This window comes from Sylvia atricapilla, chromosome 11 (assembly GCF_009819655.1).
Source record: "Sylvia atricapilla isolate bSylAtr1 chromosome 11, bSylAtr1.pri, whole genome shotgun sequence".
Classification (NCBI taxonomy): domain Eukaryota; kingdom Metazoa; phylum Chordata; class Aves; order Passeriformes; family Sylviidae; genus Sylvia; species Sylvia atricapilla.
In genome coordinates this window covers 10,978,886-10,998,687 of record NC_089150.1, presented here as the reverse complement: position 1 = coordinate 10,998,687, position 19,802 = coordinate 10,978,886, and positions in this window count along the sequence as shown.

Here is a 19,802-nt window from a genome sequence, read left to right as displayed (position 1 = left end):
CCCTTCCCATCTGCAGACCCCACTTAGCTCTCTCAGAAGTGGGGAGAAGGGGACATGGATGGCAGTGTTGTCCCAGAACTCCCAACACAGTCCATAGTAGCTGGTATAGAGGCATGTGGTAACACCTCCAGAAATCAGTGGCACAGCACAATCTGATGGTACCAGTGCCACCAGTTTGCCCAGGAAGTCTGCAAAGCTCAGTCCATCTTGGACCTCTCCCCACAACAGGGAGCATTATGGATGTGTTGTCATCTCCTGGACATGAACCCTGTATCAGACTCTCTTTCCTTGCTTTTTCAGTGTGCATGGTGTCTGTCTTGCATGCCTGTGCTATCTGGACACTTGAGACATGACACAGAGGATTTACACTCTACACCTTAAAGTAAACCATTATGAAATCTCTCATCTGGAGATGGAACTGAAAAAAAGGACAATTGGGACATGGCCTAGAGTTTCCCAAAAGTTTGTAGCCTAGCTTTTTGTTTAATAACTTAAAAGGAAGCCCAGGTTTTTGTTTTGAATGCATTATGCTGTAGTCAATTTTATTGTTTTTTAGCTCTGTCAACAAAGTTTTAGTACAAATGATCCCAGTTGCCTGCTGGAAATGACAGGAAAGGAAAGGGGTGTGGGAACACACAAAGATATGGACATAATGGAGCAGGGCATGGTGCTGAGTGAGAAATTTCACCTTTCATTGAGGGGGAGGGGGAGAAAGGGAACTCTGCTCCACAAGCAGAGGATGTGCCTGTTTTCACTATGCAAATACAAAACTCGCTTTTGGTGAGAGGAAAATGCAACATTTCCCCCAAGTTTGGATTGTGCTGGAAGTACACATCACACTTCCCTAGAAATGGGTGCACTGATGTGTTCGACAGTCCTTTGATAATCGTTTAGTGTACTAGACCTTGCATTAAAATCCTGGCAGAGGTCACAGGCAGAAATGAATTTGCTCAACTTGCCGTATTAGTCCATGCCAATTCTGGCTGCAAGTACAAGTGAAAATGAATCTACAGTTGTCCTGCTTGTCATTTCTCCATACCAGCAAACTGCCTAGCCATTTGGAGCAATTTATTGTGATTGGTATTCATTACTTCTAAACTACTCAGGGGAGAAGCAGCAAGAGATATTGTGGATCGTGGTTCTGAGTGATTCGGTTTTGAATGGGCTGAGATACCTACACATGTTCTTGAAATCGGACACAGCCACAAGTGACTCCACAAAAAAGGCAAGCTGGTCAAAGCAGGGTGGAAGTTCAGTAAGAATGATGCCAAAAGAACAAAATAGTGTTTCAGAGGATGCCAGGTGTATGAGAGAGCTCTGCTTTGGTCAGCACCTAGGGGGAAAAGCATTTGCAGCATCTGGCTTTGCAGTGCATGTTCTGGGCTTGCACATTCTTTGATTTTAATGAGCCTCTTACCTACCTACTGAATAGACACCTGATGTCACCTGAATCTGTCAGGAGTGGCACTGGATTTTGTACAAGCAGAGCACTGAAGCAGCACATCCATGGTGAGGCAGAGTCCAGAATCATACGGCCTGGCTGCAGGATGCCCTTTTGCAAATGGCAGAGGAAATCAGCCCTCACAAACAACCCCCTTCCAAGCCTGCTGTTCACTTGGCTCCAGCGTTTGCTATTGCTTGGCTGTAGATTACAGGTTCAGCAGCATGCTAAACAGCCAACATTATGTTTCTGCCAAGGAACAAGGCTCCCGACTACTGAAAACTCCCAGGGGCCCACTGGAGCTGTTGCTAAACACAAGGGAAACCTGGTTAGTGAAGTCAACTCCATGTTTTCCAAGTGTGCCTAAAATTTTCTGCTCCAACAGTCCCTCTGCTTTTGGACACCGGCCTTACAATGCAGAAGGCACTTTCTAACAGGCACAAGGATGCCAGGCCAAGTCTATCTTAGCAAACAATGGCCTTTATGAAGTGCTGCTGCTTTTGGATGCTGTTAGAGCGCATCTGTGCAAGGATTTTAAGAAACTGGGTCAAAGTTTCTCCTTTTTCGCTGTCAACTAGTCAGAGACCCAGGGAAGTACTGGACAATGGAGTCTCATCTGATCTATGGTCTGAATCAGCCCCTACTGACTGAAGAATCCTGGATATGCTGTATATAAGGTCTCTTCCCCTTCTCCAGACCACACAACAGCATGCTGGGGAAAGACACACCCCAGACAAAAAAGACTGGGATCTGTGTTGACATTCTTCATGACTTGCAATATCACACAGTGCAGAAGAGGCATCAGAGGCAGCCTCTGAAGGGATAACTGTGCATAAACCTGTCAGGAAAATTAAAGGGCTGTAGACCCCTGCACCAATATATAAGCCATGGTAGTTGTATTATGGAAAGCCCTAAATAACAGCATTCTTTTTAGTTAGTTTCTTTTCTGAACTGCATCTGGCCTGCTTTATTTAAACCATTATATATGGATGTGTTGTTTAAGGAACAGGATTTATGACAGAAAACTGCCGTGTTTTGAGCCTTGCTTTCCAGGCAATGTTCTGGTTTCCTTAATCACTGAGGGCTGATTTGACTGTCCATAAAAGAGAGGGTTTGGGATTTTTTTTCTAGTTTAGCTTTGCTGCTAAAATGCTAACAAAAATATGTTCAGGCTGCAATCCAAGGCCATGGTGAGCTCTCTCTCAGACAGAAATACACAGTGAATTACAGTACCTCTTGAGTGGTTTTGGTGACATCTCCAGAAGATATGTTCCTTAGAGAACAGCAGAATCATGATCACCGTTAATTAAAGTTCATTGGAACAAAGTCTTGATATTCTAGAGCAGAGTCTTGAAAATTTTCCAGATAAATGTGACCAGGAGCAATTTCAACTTCATTCTCATGCAAACTCAACTGGAAATTATTACAGCCAAATAATAGCATTAAAGTGGAAGGAAATTACTGCATTGATTGCTTGACCTGAAGAACAATAATGGTCCTCGTCTATTACAACTGATTTTCCATAACATTAGTGTTACACAGAAAAGTTCAGATTAAATTCAGGAAGCTGAAAGTAAGACTGAGAATTAGCCCACTGCCATGGTGTGAGAGCTCCAGTCCCTTCACACAAGAGCAATCCATGTGAGCAAGCAATCCATCTGGCCATGTCTTTGCAAGAACCAGAAATGTTATCTACAGTCCCCCAAACAAGTGTCTGTGTGTGTGTGAGTTCAACAGATAAAATCTTAGGCCATTTGCCAGGAGAGGAGGGAGGACAAGGTTCCCTGCAAGGAAGCCAACCATCATCTGTGAAAGATGCTGCAGAAAAGAATCAAAATCTTCTATCCCTCCAGAACAAGAGCAATAATCAGCTCAAGTTTTTTTCCTGGAAGACAGGCATTTTAGAAAAAATTGCTCTACATAGGAACTGCTCCGTGCAAGATCTTGGTTTGCGTTTTCTTGTGACTTGCATTAGATGTAATCTCCTGTGATATGTCCCATGGTGTTATTCCTAGATTAGTCCAGACTCGCTTTCAGGGAAATGTGCCCCAACTGGAATGGGTCTAAAGAAAGTTAGGAGAAAGAGAACTCAACTTCCAGCTGAAATGTAAACATTGCCACTTTCCCTCCCCATATTCTTCAGTGAGTATTGATAATTCAAACACTCCATGTCCCAACAGCTGGCACAGAGATACACGACTTCAGCCCTTGCCTCCCCTAATACTGTCATATCCTTTCCCTTCCTGCATCCTCAGAGGAAATTGTGTAAAAGGCCAGTTTTAGTCTCATAACTACTTAAAAATCACTACTAAGCAGCAGCACTGCTCATTTGTATTAATAAAGGGTAGGAGAGTGTTGGTCATATCCCAAAGTCTAAGCAGAACTGCTTGGTGCCTTGAAGGGAAACAAATTGTTGATTAAAATTGAGTTCCTGTTTGGCAGGCAGGAACTACAAACATGATGATAAGGACAACTCCTGGGTGACAGTCTCAGCCAAGGAAAGATTACTCCAAATAAGGCCTTTTATTCCTGGTAGAAATATTGGCATACCACTGGCTTGATAGCTTTGCTGTGTGATTTATTGTAAGATTTTTTTACCCTCAGAAGACCTGCTCCATAGGGAAGATGATTCGGGCTTGTTGGGTGACCAGCTCCTGAGTTTAATCTTACAGTGTACAGCTCTTTCCCTGCTTAGACTCTCCTCTCCAATTCATCATCAATAATGTTCCTTATCTAATGAGGAGTTAGAGGATAAATACACTGAAGGAGTCCATCAGTGCCAGGTTGTCTGAGCGTGTCTGCTGCAGATGCCCCACATTCCCAGTGGAGCATGCCTTGTCAGGGAATTGACCTCCAGCTCGGGTTGATCACAGCTAGCAGCAAACTGCAGCCAGCACCAGCAAATGCTCTGTGGGACAGTCCTTTGCTGTGCCCCATAGCTGCTGTTATCTGAGACTGCTTTTCAACCATGGGCAGTGGCTCTAGAGAAAACACACTCTGTCTACAGGCTTGTACATCAGCTGGGGGTCTGCAAGGCGATGCTTTGAATCAGAAAGTGTTCAAAGAGCAATAAGATATGCAGGTTTCCAGTCGCTGCTTGGAGGCAATGGAGGCAGGAGATTTCTGTGGGGCTCAGAAATGTTTGGATGTGCTGCCTTGCTCCATATTTGCTCTTGCTTTGCAGCAAATAAAGGGTGGGCACTCAGAATTGTGCTGGCACACGAGGCTTGGAGAAATCATTAATAACAAGCTCATGAACTTTGGGAAATAATTTTTGCTGCTACCATGGGTTTCATTCCTCCCTTTGCAAAGCCCTTGTCTGCAGCAGCAGCATATTGCAGGGGTGGGTCCCAGCAGCTGGCGAGCTTCAGATCTCCGTGCCAACTGCACGCCCCGAGTCCCCACGTGCCACCAGCCACCTCCTTCCTGGTGCCTCTGCTGCCGACCTGTGCTCAAGCTGTTTGTGTCTTCAGTGCACAGCGGTTGGGTTTGAACAGAGGGGTGGGAGGGGAGGATGGAAGGGGCAGTGTAGCCGCAAAGCAAGCAGTCCATCACTGCTCCAGAATGCGCTGCCTGAAAATTTCTCCTGAAAACAGGGAAATTAAATAGACATGCAGTGTGGAGAGCTGCTTCTTTTTATCTGGGTACTGTTTTCCCGGGAAGCATCTTCTCCTCAGTATCTAATGGGGAGTTCAAATCCTGCAGTCCAGAAGTTTCATTCTTCAGCCATGCCACAAGTGACAAGGCCACATGTGTTGGAATGAATGCGACTGGATTTCAGGTCCCTAAGGACAAATTATGCAACTTCAAGAACTGACTGGAGATTTTGTCAGGCAAATACAACACATGGTGGGTGGGATGTTTGGATTTGCAGCAGTGGGTTAACTGACCCATGTCCATGCCTCTCTCCTCCTCCTCCTTGAGAAGGCTTGTATGAAAGGGTGCAGCAGAATGGCACTTGCATCCAAATGTGAGTACCCAGAATCCTCTCATGCTGGGACGTGTTCGGCTTTTGGGAAACGAAGTTTTGTTCTGCAGAAAAATAAATATCATGAGACTTCATTGACCAGTAACACACTGTGAATTACAAGACAGCTGTATCCTCGGGGTAGCCCATAAGCTGAAATATGCTTCCAAAAATGCTCATCCTTTACAATTAAAGCACAAAATAGTACAAGCCAAATGACTATCCACAAGCAATTTGTGAACACGTATGCACAAATGCTTAATGATTATTACTGAAACAACTGAAAAAAAACAGAAGAAGCAAGCAAGCCCCCCTGAAAAAACCAAAATCAACACTTTTTGTTCAGTTTTAAGTTTTTTGACAGCATGATTTCCCCTTTATAGCACCCTCCCTCTTCTGTGCTGAGCTCCTAGGAATGCTGGTTGATCCTTTTGTGCCAACACCTCTATCTCTCAGAGGTTCTGTAAAGCTGCTGCATCTATGTGGGGTCTCAGACTACTGGTCAAAACTCAGGGAAAAAACGGGGGCTGGAGGAACAACACATTGAACATTTGAGGGCTGCTGGGTTCTACACCAAAGCACCTCAACAGCAATTTTTGAGTCAACAGTGATGTTCTCCAAGCCCACAGAACCAAAAGTGCTCTCAGGTTGTCTCGTGGGTGAGACCTTCAGTGTGGAAGGCAGAATTTCAGCCCTTATCTGCAGCAACACTTGGGAAGAAAGAAACCACTTGGAGAGAAAGAGAGAAGCAAGAGACAATGAACAGGCAAAAGGGTAGAAGTGGAAGGGAGGCAGCCCTTATAAGCAATTAAGCCTTATTAAGCCCAGCTTGCTTATTGGGACTGATCCTGGTAATACTGAACGCTCTGGCTGTGAGAGGCTGCCAGCTGACAACACACAAGTCTGTAGTCACTGTCCGTGAAGCAGCTGACAAATATTCCCACCAGCCCTGGTGCTGAGTCCCTGCAGATCCACCATGGAGCAGCTGTATCACCCCACCTGAACTGCTCTCTCTGTGCAACTTCTGCACAGGAAAAACACCACCCATCCAAGGTCCTGGCCCACTTGATAATGTGTTGGCACAAGTGAGTCTTGTATATTTGAGCCTTTTTCCATGCAAAGGTCTTGAGGCAGGAGACCTTTGGAAAAAGAAAGCAGAAGCTTGTGAAAATTGTCCATCATCTGCATCCTTATGTAATGGTTGCTTGCAATGATGGGTAACAGAGGTCTCTCCTCCACTTGTCACCCCAGGCAGGCAGGAGATTGATGGCTGTGTTTGAGTTTGCTGTTTCTGCCCTATTCCCCCCACACCTCAGTAACTCTCCTTATTTTTATACTAAAATGTTGGCAAATCCATAAATATCTCCTGTCAGCATGAAGCTGTGTCCATTTGGTTCTGTCTGCAGACTCTGCTCTCCCCTCCTCATCCCCTGCCAGGAGTTGCTTTCCTGGGTCCTGGGGGAGGAACCGGGAGTCACAACTCATAAATTTTCATCATGTCAAGCAAATGCTTTCACATCACTCAAAAAGTAAATCTCCTTCCCGAAATATATAGCTGGATGTAAAGAGTGGGTAAGACAACGGCGACATGGATAAATCATTGTGCATTGGAAATCAGGCTGGGGGATTTGGAAACTCTGGATTACTTCCTAAAGGAGGCAACACAGAGAAGTTCATGCAAAGGGAACAGCAACACTCCTCTGCCTTTTCCACTCCCAACAGCCAAAATCTATACTGAAAATGTATGTGTGGCCAGTGAGAAGAGTGATGGCATAAAATACAGGATTCAGTAGGGAGGTGAGGAATGAGAGGCTTGGAAGGGACATGGCTTGGAGAGACACAGAGGGTCTCGATGAAGAGTTGGCATGAACATCTGCTTCCCATGTGCCAAACTTAGCACATGGACTGGTGAGTGTATAACCATCATTGTCATAAGTCATCGGCGGATTTACAATTTTGAAAAAAGCTTTGCCATCACCATAGGTAGTACAACTCCCAGATTTGGTCATGTCTTTCTCATCTTTACTACTGCTTCTTGCACTCCTGCTCTTATGTTTTCACCTCCAACCCTTTTTTCTTAAGTAGGTGAGCTGATGGTAGTGCTAGAAATATGACTGCTTTTTCACAGTGTGGGGAGACACCAGCCAGCCATGTATGTCTGACCTGACGCGGTGACATTGTGTAGGAAGACTACAGAAAACAGAGTCCCTGAGAGGGACACAAGGAGTAAGAGGTACTCTGCCAACTTCAGAGAAGCAGGATGACCATCTGGGTTTGGTAGTTGGGAGCAATGAGAACTGGGAGCTCTGTAAGCCTCAACCACGTCTAGTTATTTTTGAAAAGAGAAGATAAAAGCCTTACAAGGTGGGCTGGGCATTTCTCTGTGAAGAGGTCTTGAATCCACTTCCATTCTTTCTTCTTCTCCTCTTCTACTGCAGCACTCAAAAGAAGACCCTCGATAGAAAACTGTGTTACAAAGCAACCTTGTGTATTGCCTAAAGCAATCAGCCAGCAGCTTTCCTTTGTGTAGAGAAAAGTGGGCTTTTTCTTTTTCTCCCACATCTAATCATCCCTTTCAGTGCTTTCGTTCCTATTTTGAGCTGCCCCCTTTCTTGACTCCCAAAGCAGCAGAAGCCACAGTAATGGAGAGGGAAGGGTGAAAGTCCTGTGTTTCAGTTTAGGAGCAGACGAGTGGGGAGGCAGGGCTGGCATTCTCCACTTCATGGTGCTTTACACTGAAGGAGTTAAGGCCCATCCTTTAGCAGCTTTTGCTTTAGCAGAAAAAATAATCTCGGGAACAATCCTCTAGTTTTAACTCCCTATTCTCAGTGGCTCTCCTCTTCACAGTCTGACTCTGGCTTTGCAAATGCAGAGCTGATGATTCTCTTGACGTTTGTCCTGTGGGTGTACTCTGAGGCTGGAACCAGGATTTAAGGTACCCACAGTCTTAAGCACAGAATAGACAGAGCAAAGAAAACTGCCTCTGCCCCATGCATTTTAGCACTTGGAGCTGAATTATGGCTAGCAGTGACTCCAGCTGCCCTACCAGCATTACCCCACGGGAAACCATTCTCCATCATTCAGGTGCTGGAAGATGATGCCTGGGATGATGAGAGGAGAACAGTATTTTTTCCTCCAAAGAAACCCTTGTATATGTCAACCCTTCACCAAAGCTGGATGGTGGACATGCTTCCCTGTCTCAGGAATTTACCTCTCTCCATGATAAAAGGAGAATCTCTCCAGACTCCATTTCCCAAGGCCACAAGCAATCCCAGGGGGCTTCTTTTGTCATGTGCAGGGGTCACACATTCCCAGAGACAGGCGGGCAGCAGCTTTTGTTGCATGTGTGATCTTGCACATGGGCACTAACAAAGTGAAAGTGAGCATGAGTTTTTGAGACTCCAGAAAAATAAACCCGGATGGCATTAAATAAACTGTGAAGGGAGGTTAAGCGTGACTTATCTGCACTCCCTACAGTGAGCAGTGGGAGGACCTGAAACAAAGGCCAGGAATCTTGCTCCCTCTTCATGTCTCTCATTTTACTAGTAGCATTTCTGCCTTGTTGTGGATGTTTTCCCTCAGCCCCACCATGGGAAGTCAGAAAGAAATACATTTGTTATATTAAGAGTCCCTTTGTCTTGAGCAGGAGATTAGAGACAGGAGCATCCCTGAGCAGTGTGTATGCTGTTTCTGTGTCTGCTTTTGTGGGGGGACCTGGGGTGGGGAACTGAGAGGAGTAGATGAGAATATTTTTCTATTTTCAAGCAAGCTTGGAGGGTGTGGTGAAAAAGGGACTATTCCCTCCTTCATTGAGAAATTTGGTCATGGAGGGCTGAATGCCCTCATTTCCTAAATGTATGTGGTGCCCTCAGGGAGTGTTGGTTTTGATTAGATGGTCTTGTGGAGGTTCTTGATTTGGGACTACATGACTGTGAAAGCGAAGTGTGTGACTCCTTCCCTCCCCTGTGAACCGTGAATGAATAGCACCTCTGCCCAGGCAGGAAAGAAGGGCCCTCAGGCCAGCTGGGAACGTGCATTTATTATAAAGCAATGAAGTAGCAAAGATGCCAGGAGACAGAAAGGATTTCTCTGTTTTGTTTTGCTTTTTCAATCCTGTCACTCACCGCTTAAATGGAAGAATATTGCATGTCCGTGGAAGCCTCCCAGAGCAGCAGGTTCTTTAGGAAGAGATCCTTTCTGGAGAGAGTATTGTGCATGAAGGTTCAGTTTGGGACTGCAGGAGACTGCTGGGACCTAGGGAAGGAAACCTGCCTTTCCCTTTCCCACTCCCATTCATGGCTCAGATGCTGGGGCAGACCTGCTGCTCTGAGGCTGGGGGTATGTGGCAAGGCTCCCTGACTATCAGGAGATCAGACAGGACAGATGACACGTCTAAACCGATGTGGCCACCATATCAAATTCCCCCTGATTATCAGCCTGTGGTGAGTTATATAGGTTCATCACATAGTTACAGTTACAGGCTATACAAAGAATGCAAACAACCCTTATTTATCTAAGTCTTAAGGTGGCTAAAGTGTTAGAACTACAGTTCTACATTTAGAAACCCATTACTTCCCAGAAACCTTAATATAAAGTGTGAATTTCTAACTGAGGCCTGCAGGCCCCGTGGGCTCAGGGGCCCAGAGCCCTGCAGCCAAAGGGCCCAGTCTGGAATTGTTCACCCTCAATCATCCAAATATAACACTCTCTAAAAAAATCCCAACAGGGGTCCTGCAAACAACGCCACCCAAGGAAACCTCTCCCAGCAGGGATTTCATCCTCACCCCACCCCAGCCACTTGCAGAACAAAAAGTCAAGCCCTGGGCTGACAGAGCATCTCCCAAGAGTGGTCATTGGAAACCCTGCTTGGGACTGGAGAAAATCAAGCTCTGCTTTTTCCATGCCTTGCACCACCACTCGAGGTTGTGCAGCTGGGATCCCTCGCCTTTGCATTCCATGCAGCTTAGGTGATGAGTAAACACTTGTTTTTACTGGGAATAGAAAGCAAATACAACTGAGAAATAAGCAGGAATTTGCATGTGCAGTTAGATGCCATATTTAACAAGGTCATGTTATTAATTAAGATGGTGTTTCAGTAGTGCCTTAGCTATGTGTTGATAAACAAACCTCCATTTGTTGACCCAGGGACACTGTTTCAACACTGCCCCCTTTTATTCAAGGAATTCAAGCTTGTAAGGAAGATGGGGGAATGAAGGACAAGGAAGGGTGCTTTCCTACACACAGACACATCACCCTTTTTTTTTTCTTCTGTAGGAAACAAAGATTTCCTCTGTGTGGCTTCATATCTGTTATATTCCTGCGAGATTCATTCACCTTGAGGAGTTTTTGTACAAAGCAGCACTGACACTCATTAGCCAGTGTGGGTGAGTCAAGGAGTCACCTCTCCAGGGACACCCTGAGGGAGGACAGGCTCTCTCTAAAGTGATGTTCCTCTCTTTTTGAGGATTTTTCCAAGAGCAAGTTAAACACCTGAAAGCCTGGTTGACTCCTGCATAGAGACTGCACAATAGACACTACAGCTGAAGCAGTTGTTAATTCATCAACAGGGAAGAATCTAACTGTTTGTTGCTCTGGTGACTATCATGATGACTATGCAAACACATTTTCACTCCCTCTTCCCAGGTTCTGTGCCCTTTGATTGTCCCTAAGGACTTCTCTGATTTTAGTTCAGCTGCTATTCATTTGCATGAGTCATCTCACTGGATGACAAGGTGAGAGAAAAGGAGTGAGAGCACAGTCTGCCAGGCACAAACAGAGGCCTCAGCCCTCTGAACACAGGGCTTGTTTCTGAACTGCTCACCAAGCAAGACCCATCCCCTGGGACATGTCCTGAGATGAGAGCTGCCCAGTAATTTCCCTCGACATGTGTCTCAGCCTGCTGCAAGATGCATGAGGGCTCAGTGGGTCTCCCAGATTCTGCTGCCAGATTGAGAGATTTTCCTGGTGAACTCTGCAAACCTGGGGAGCCCAAGTGCTCCCTGTTTTTCCCAGAAGGAAAAAAGAAGCACCAAATGGGGAGCACTCAGCAGACAAAGAGTAAGTAAAAGGGTTTCTCAGCCCAGTGTGTGAATTATGGAAATCTTTTTTCCATGGGAAATTCTGGATACTTACAGTTTGTGTAGGTTCAGGGAGGAACACAACATCCTAGTTACTAACTAGGAAGACATCACATCTCTGGCTCATACAACCCTGAATCAGGAAGAGATGGAGGATGGGAGGTTATTTGGACATTGTTTGCCTGCCCAACTTTTTATTTATCTCTACGTTCACCTTGAAGGTTGAGAGTGGTAAACAAGCCCGGCACAGCAGAAAAATGCTCAGCACTGTCAGGATTGAGCTCAAAATTGAAAATGCTTCAAGTCTGGGCTAGTGAGCCATGGGAATCTTTTGCTGAATGAAATCTGAGTTTGAGACTTATGAATGGACAGAAGCGGTATTTGCAAACACCCAGACCCTTTATGTGATAAATATTACCTCAAATTACTTGGCCAGATTAAAGAAGACACAGATAGATAGCTGATATTACCCCTGAATGTGGCAGGCTGAGCTGGAATCATTAAAATAAATGTCCTCCCAAGATTCCAGCTTTATTTATTATTATCATTATCAGTATTATTATGGGACCTAATGTATCCTGGGCTCCAGGGCACCACGAAGAATGATAACCTTGGCAAAATGGCCATCCATACTCCTGGATGGAAACAGGGCAGAAAGGAGCTGCAGTGAGCAGAGAGAGCTGGCTGCAAGGAACCCCTGATGCCAGTGCTAAAATAAGCACTGCTGTCCCCAGATGGGTGGGAATCACAGGTTGTACCTCCAGCATTCTGGGCAGAACTCAATGGGAGCTGCAGTGTCCTGTCCTTCAGAAGGGTGCCTGGCATCCTCAGATTTCTACCAGAATGTGTAGCCTCTTACAGCAAGGAAGCAGTAAAGGCTGTGCAGCCTGGTGCCTTGGTGCACGAATGCCTGGGCTAAAAAACCATCTCAAACCCATCTCCTAATCAAGGATTTCCCCTCTTTTGTGGGGTGTCCTCTCCTGTCAGAGCATTAATACAAATAAAAGGGAAAGGGGTAGTATGGGGAGTCTCACAACTTCCATCTGTGCTCTCTGCAGCAGAGTGAGGCAGGTGTTACAGGAAAAGACACTTTCCAATTTAGTTATAATAATGTTGTGTCAATCACCAAAATGCTAAGCTGTGTGTAATGATTTCCATATGAAAAACATATCTTTTATAATGTATACTTGTGTACCTACGTGTTAATATGCATTTCTGTTGATCTCTATATATAATTGTTAGTAAAATCCTTAAACATATGTCTGCAATCTTATTAAAATAACGAAACAGAGTTGGGAACTGAGCTAATTCAACCTGAAACCTGTGAGAGGGAAAGAAGAGTTTCTTCCCCCCAGCCTCCAGTCCCTTTAACTGTGTTTGAAAGATCAAAATTTTCCCAAACTACTAAAAGCTAAGTAGAAAATGTGGCAAAATAGGAAGAAGTGTTTCACAGCAGAATATTTGTTCACTCTTTTCCAGTAAGCATTAGCTGATATTAAAGTACATCTGATGGTATCTGAAAATTTCTACAGAGCTTTCTCCTTAATCCCTGAGCTTCTTCTGGTTGTCTGTCTTCTACAGTGCTCCTGCTTTATTAGTAAGGCTGTCACAATTACAGTGCTGGCTGCAGATTTCCCCTGGGTCTTTCTGAGCAATCTCTCCCAGCAAACCCTGCATGTTTCTCTCTCTCCCCGAGGTGCCACTACCTGGTTCTCAGTCTCTCACTCCTACAGTGCATTCTAATTTTGTCAGGCTTGCCCATTCACAGTTTGTTTTAGCATAGGAGTGAGGCATTGAATGAGAAGAAAAGGAGGTGGAATGAATAAGAAGTTTTAAATATGTGTCTATCAAGTCTAGACTGTGGCCATTTCCATCAGTTACTTGGCTGTGCTGAGCTACTCTTGAGGTGCTGTTCTTGGGGTTGGTCTGTCTTTCTTGGATATCCTTTTACCTCACCCTCACTCTGATGTTTTTTTTAAGACAGCCAACGCCTCTGGATATAGTTGCTTCTGGGTCCAAGCATCTCACCAGCTGAGCAGGGCTGGGTGTAGACTTCAAAGGAATGGCTCCTTCATCATCTCTTGAGCACCTGCAAGACTTCTGGATTCATGGCTTGCTCTCTGGTAGAAATTCCAAACAGTCCTTACTGAGCTGATGTAGTTGTGCATAGAACCAATGTTATATACACAGACAAGTTACACATATCACAAATCCTTTCCCTGCAGGAATTTGTGGAGTGAAAAGTTTCAGTGAACTTCAGGAGGAATTTCTATTGAACGCTGAGTTTCTCCAGCAGATGTTTCAAGGAAAATTGATGGGAGTTTTGCCTTTATAGCCACTGGCCTTTCTTGGAGGTGCCTCTGAGTTTTACTAATTTAAATGTTGTTCTCCCAGCTTGCAAGAGAGTTAAATATGAGCACCTCTCCCATGCTTTCCAATGTTCACCTATGGCTTCAGGTATCAAAGGATTACCTTCATAAGGGACTGTAATTACACATTTTTCAGATATTTTAACAGATTTAAAATTATTTCAAGGCTTGACCCAAGATAGCCATAAACACAATGGGCTTTGAAATAATGCCCTTCTGATGAAGATGCTGCAATTGGCTGCTCCTATTCTTTGGAACCAGAAGGAGCAGTTAGGAATCCTCCTGTTGCTCTATATCTTTCCTTACTTCTGGTTGCCTGTTTGTAACCATTACGCAGAGAAATGCAAAGGGAAACAGCTAAAGAAAAACCTTCTTTCACTTTATTTTTTATCTTGATTCATCTTAGCCTTTATAAATTTCACAAGTGCTTTTTTGTTAAAATAAGAAGGCTAATGAAAGATTTCTGAGTGGGTCAATTAACCCAAGCCTGAGCAGGTCATTAGAAACAATGGAAGATTGTACCGGCAGTCACACCCAATAAGCATGAACACTGGCCAAATGAATCAGATAAAGAGACTGAACATTTAAAAACAAATATAATTTGCTTGATTGTTTTCTTCTCCCTCTCTAATAGCAAAATTGCTCTGAAGACAAATAGTGGACCCTGTTCATGATCTTCCATTTACAATAGTCATTGTCTTATAATCCTTAGGCTGCACTGTGTGCTATCACTGTGTTCAAACAGCATGAGACAACTACATTAGTCTGGGCTGATATTTTGGGGAAAACTCTGCTCACGTCAAGTGCAGTTAGAGGTATCAATTGAGCCTTGCACTTCTTAGCTATTAATTTGACTCGTTCCTCTTCTAATTTAGACTACCATGCTGCCTGCTCTAGGCTGCAAGGTCTTCCCTATGGGTCCTCATACTACCTAGAGACTCAGCAGGATTACAGACTCCTTTCTCTATACCTATCCTTTTTGATCTCTTTAACCAAAGGAGGAAGCTTCTCTGTATTAGAGTTCAGTTGCAGCTCCCAGCAAATCCCCACAGCAATCTAAGCCTGCTGCAAAGCTTGCTGAGTCCCTCTCCAAGTGCCAGATGGGTCCTTCTACCTACTTCCTGCCCTATTACCATGAAGACACTTGAACACTAAACCAGGACTCCCTATATGAAGTGCTGGCTCTGTGGGAGTTCTCTCCTTGGAGAGAGGAACCTGTGGCAGATGCACAGTCCTGGATGAAGGTGCCCAGTGGAAGAAGGTTTGGGTTGTGCAGAGTTTTTCTTGGGCCATTCTGAAGACAGGTGTGCTCACCTGTGCCCCGTGAGCCTGTGGGCATCTCAGGCTGTCCAGAGCCCTCCTCAAATCACGAGGCTCACATTAATTAGCATGCCCTGGGGCACGTTCAGCTCTGTGAACAGGATGCTGGCAGGAGGCAAGATGCACTCTGCTTTCAGCATTTGTAAAGGCTGTTCTTTCAGAGAGCAACAGACAGCCCACAAGAGAAGAGAGTAGAACAGATATGACAATGGAAAAATTTGGGATGCAAGTCTGAAACAACAGTTTCTTTTTTTAATCTACTTTTCATGGCTTACTGAGGGAAAGCAAAGAGCCTATCAAGGACATGCAGCCAGCCTCTCTCTCTCTCTTTCACTGTCAATTTGTTGCCTCATTTGGGGTTTAGAACAAATGATTTTTTTTTCTTCTAAATGAATTAAGCTATCTGGGGATGGATGATGGATTCAGGAGATACAGGGTAGGTTACGAGCATGCTCTGTTGCTTCCCTGTGGGACACGTACTCATGAATCTGCAGACATTGACCCAATTACTAAGCCAGCACCTGGATACAAACTCCCTGTGACCACATCTCCAACTTGCTGTATTCACTGTATTCTGTTTCAGGGGCTTTTGCATTTCAGTGCCTTTCTATGCTAAACTGGCATGTGTAAGTAACTCCATTTTTCTGAGCAATTCGCTTCATCCTTTGAGATGTCCTTGTTTTCTTTTAGTCATTTGAAGCGAGTCCCCTCCTCTCCCTCCTCCTCCTCCCCACATCTCCCAGGATGACCTGTTAATTTAAATGAAAAGAGATTGCAGCAACATCCTCTTTGTCACTATAAACTCGGGAAGGCTTTGTCCCTTCACTGAGGACAAAAATTCAGGGCAAAAAGCTTTATTTACTCATTCTGTCCTCCTCTCTCATCACAGACTTCTCCCTCAGTGCCATGATGTTTTCTCCAACCCAGGTTTAAATTTCCTTTCTCCTGCTTTCTGTGGAGAGACATCTCCAGCCTCACAGAAATGTTACAAAGTGTTTTCAGATATTCAGGCTAAATTTTCCTCGGAGTTAGTGTCCATAGTCTTCAATCAGACTTTTCATTAACTTTCTCTGTGAATTATACTCATTGTTTAAATTTGATGAAGCTTTTTCCCATTTGACCCACTTGATTAGATAAACGTGGAGCAATAGGGTAACAATCATTTATGGTGGAGTAAAAGGATTTAGCCCAAGTCTAACAAAGGTATTTGTGGTGCTATCTTCTATTTAGATGGCTAATTTGCTATAGATTTTTACCTTCTTAATTAGAAATTGAGAGTGCTAATAGCTTTCTGCCTCTACTCTTAAATGTCTGTCCTAGCCACTTGGTACATTTCAGAATTACAAACTTGTGGCACAGGAAAAGGACAACACTGTCAGAAACTCTTCAGCTTATCAGTAAAACCCAGTTTCTGAGTAAATTCTGGGTAAAATTTGCATTGGAGGGTGTTCTCATGAGGAGGTAACTTTAATCCAAGTAGCTGGGAGTACCTTCTTGGAGCTCTGCCTAAGTCCTGAATTCCACTGGCTGTACTGGAAGCTAAGGTCTTCAGAGGCCTGAGCCTCCCTGCCGTTTTGAAAAAACCCCTGTTGACCTAAACATGGTCCCAGTAGATCTGATGGAGAGCAAGTAGCTGCAGGTGTGCACTAACAAAGAGTGTGTGCTTCTCTGCAGCCTTGAAGGAAAGAGAAGGAAAATACACAAGTGTGGACTGTCTTTCTCTGCATGAGAGATCCCCAGATTAGTAATCACATTAGGAAGGACAAAAATTCCTCTAGGAATTGAAACACTTTCAGTACAGGACACAAGGGCAAAAGGTCTTTATTGGAGAAGAAAATACCTCATGCACTTGGGCTGCTGGTTTTATGTGATGTCTAGAAAAGACGACAGTAAAATTGGCACCTCCTTGCTCAAGAGGTCCCCAGTGAACATTCAAGACATATCTTGTTTGCAAACACAAATGGATTTTTACTCCTGTTTCCCTGAGGAGATTGCAGAGCTATGGCAGAGTGAGCTGTGTTCTCTTCTGGCTCGTGCATCATCATCAAATCTGTCGGCTAATTTCCATTTGAAGAATCGTTATTGCCAGCGAGGAAGCAAGAGCCAGACTGAATTCTCCTCCGATCAGAGTAGAGTTGGATGAGTTGGCATTTAGAAAGATCATCTTTCTGAGTGGTGAGCAGAGACCTGTGGAAGTGGAAAAAATACTGGGTCCATTGGAGGTCAGCACTAGAAAGCTGCCTTCCTGACTGCTGGCTGTGCTTTAATCTCTTGTGGAGAGGGACTGCTTCATGTTTCTTTTTTTAGTATGTGTGCTGGTTTGCTTCCATCTTGTCATCCAAAAACATGGAAGCTCTCAAAATGCTCATTAGTATGTGGCACTTGAGAGTCAATTTGTATAATTTCTTCAGCTGTTCTAAAAGAAGCAGCAAAACAGGAGAAAAGAGGACTTTCTCTTTGGGTCTGCCTCTGAATCTTTAGAAGAGATTTTATTTCCAAGGGCTGCCAGACAGCCTTGCTACCTGAGAAACACCACCAATGAATTCCTGGGAAGTGAGTAGGATAAGAAATCAGAAGCTATTTGCAGTGTCCTGTGAGAACAGACCCAAAATTTACCTTTAGACCCAAAAAGAAGCAACATTCTCACCCATACTTACCTGGATGATGCCGATATTTTTTAAAATTTTGTTTCAGTCTTGTCTTCCCTTCCAGTGCAATACAGGATTTCTCTTAATTTTCTTTGCTTTTGTCCTATTAATTTCTCTTTTTTTCTACTGACCCTACATCCTCCAAAGAGGAAGAGAATCATGAAGCAAGGTCAGCTCAATAAAAGCTTTTGAAACACTCTCTTTCAAGAAGAGCAACAGAAGTAATTTTAAGGCTATTTTAGAGATAATTTTTTTTACAATATGGTCTGTTCTATTCCCTTTTCCCACTTTTTATTCTAAAGTTTGTAGTGACAGCAAAGCTGACACCAAATGTTCATGCTTGAGATGGGGAATTGATCTCATACTGGCCACTCAGATGGGCCTTTCATGCATCATTAAAATGGCTTGGAGGTCAGCTTTTCAGGGCTTAAAGAGACATTTTGCTACCTGGAGTTACCCCTCCCTGCTTGGGTCATATTATACCAGTTTCTGAATGTCTGAAGGGTCTAATGCCAGTGGCCTTGACAGGGTTCAGATATTCCCATGTAGTGCAAGGTCCTGCCTGCATGCACTGGACCTGCCACTCTGCTCTGCATGGGAGATGCACCACTCTGACAGCTTCTCGATGGGTGGAGGGTCTGTTTTGGCTGGCCTTACTCACCCTTGGCTCTGCTGTGAAGCTCAGGAACAGCTAGATCATGCCTGAACCCACCCTCTTGTCTGTAGAGGAGACCCAGCGCTCTACCCTGTGGCAAAATGAGCACCACAGCTGCATGAAAAGACCTCCTCTGCAAACGTTTCTTTTAAGATCAAGCACAGTTTATCGGTTCAGGATTAGAATTGTTCTCTCCCAGGAGGGCTATGCCCTTCGTCAGCACTGAAAGGGCAACCCCCTATCATCTAACAGACCATTTTCATCACTGGGTGTGCATTTGACAGATCTGGCTGAATTATGAAGCCCTTTCTTTGTGAGAAAGAGTATAACAATTGCAGATAATGGGAATTGTGCACACTTAAATCCCTGCTTATGCTAAAGGATTGCCCCGGGAAGGGAAAACGTCTGACCCACTTTCATTACAGCCCTTTGAAAGACGTTGCTGTGCCTCCTGCAGCCAGGAACTTTGCAGTGCCAATAATGGGGCAGTTTGTGCACAGTACGTGTGAGTAACAGAGTGACATCTCATCTGCTGTGTGTGTGCTCCAGAAAAGCTCTCAGAGCTTTTGGCCACTGCTGTCACTGCCAAAAACTGTCACGGGCATGTGGAGCATCGACCTGCCCGCCTGGGAACCTCCCCAGATACAGCCAGGCTCCAGATGAAGGATCTGTAAGGTCCTGTGCACCCACTTGTATCTCAAGCACCACAACAGAATGAGCAGCCCCGGGGATTTTATTTAGCAGTAACTCCAGTTTCACCCTGTGAAAGGAGTGGTGTGAGAAAACCCAAAGATCCCCAAAGATCCCTTGCAAGCATTAAAAGCCCTCTTTAGCAGCAAGCAGAAGAGATGCATCTCTTCTGACAGCACTCTGATTGAGCTGATTGCCACCAGTTCTGAATCTAGTCCCTGTATTTTGGTGATTCTAGTAGTTGCAAGGAGGTAGCCAAATCTGCATGGAGGCTATTTAACTGTGGAAATAGAGGAAATACCACAGTGCTTGTGGAAAATGGGCCAATTCCATGGTATTTTGTCTCTGAGCAGAGCAAGATGGCTCAGGGGAAGGTGTTAGTCAGTTAAAGATAACCTAATTAAAAACATAACGTAAAATCCAACCCAGCATTTACTCCTGTCTGCTCTTCCCCCAGAGAAAGGAGGCTCTGTAAGAGGCAAGGATGCCTTTCCTGCTGTCACAGTAGATAGAGACAGAGGGGACACTTAAATGAGTATTTCCTCAGTCCCCACCAATATCAGAGTGCTTTGTGTTCATTTTTGAGTATGAAAAGCCTAGGTTAAAAAGAATTCTCCTCCTCGCAACCTGTTTGC